This window comes from Nannospalax galili, unplaced genomic scaffold (assembly GCF_000622305.1).
Source record: "Nannospalax galili isolate Female #2095 unplaced genomic scaffold, S.galili_v1.0 scaffold44, whole genome shotgun sequence".
NCBI classification, from domain to species: domain Eukaryota; kingdom Metazoa; phylum Chordata; class Mammalia; order Rodentia; family Spalacidae; genus Nannospalax; species Nannospalax galili.
In genome coordinates, this window is record NW_008355789.1 from 1,746,136 (window position 1) to 1,746,948 (window position 813).

An 813-nucleotide genomic window follows, 5' to 3' on the forward strand; every position below is an offset into this window, starting at 1 on the left:
CATAAAAATTCATTTTTAATAAAATTGACACTAAGATGCACATGCATCTCTATATATCAGATTATTACTAGTCACATTCGGTTACTTTCTGAGTTCCTTGGCATCTGAGCATGGATCTAAAGTCATCAGGTAGATTTCAGTGGTAATGTTTTTCACATCTACTAATTATTAAGGAGCACATTTTTATGCTTTGAAGAATTTTTTTTAATTTATTTATACACCCTCTTCCCAGGAAGCAACCTCCCATAGCCTCCCTCCCCCAACTAGAGCCCTTATACTCGGATATCCCTGCTACTGACTGCTGTGTTGTTGGCACCCCCAGCCATTCCCCACTACTTGCCCTTCTGGTGAATCTAGTCAGCCTCTCTAGAGGTCTTCCTCATCTAGCGGTAATCTGTTCCTCATCTAGCAGCATTCAGTAGTCAATGCCCCCTGTTTCCTACTGTTCTTCTCTTTCAGATTCTTTCTTTTCATTTACCTCCCTACTTTTCATTATCCTGCTTCCTGCAGTTATGTCTGGATACATACATACTTATAAGAATTTTGTGCTAGGATCCACATGTGAAGGTGAACTTATGTCATTTGTTTTTCTGAGTTTGTGTTATTTCACTTAGAATAACAGTTTCTATTTCCATCCCTTTACCTGAAAATTTCATGATTTCATCTTTCTTTACTGCTGAGTGAAACTCCATCATATAAATGAACCACATTTTCATTATCCACTCGTTAATTAAGGGACACTTAGGTTGCTTCCATCTCTTAGCTATTGTGAAAAGAGCAGCAATAAACATGGATGTACAAGTGTCTCTGCAG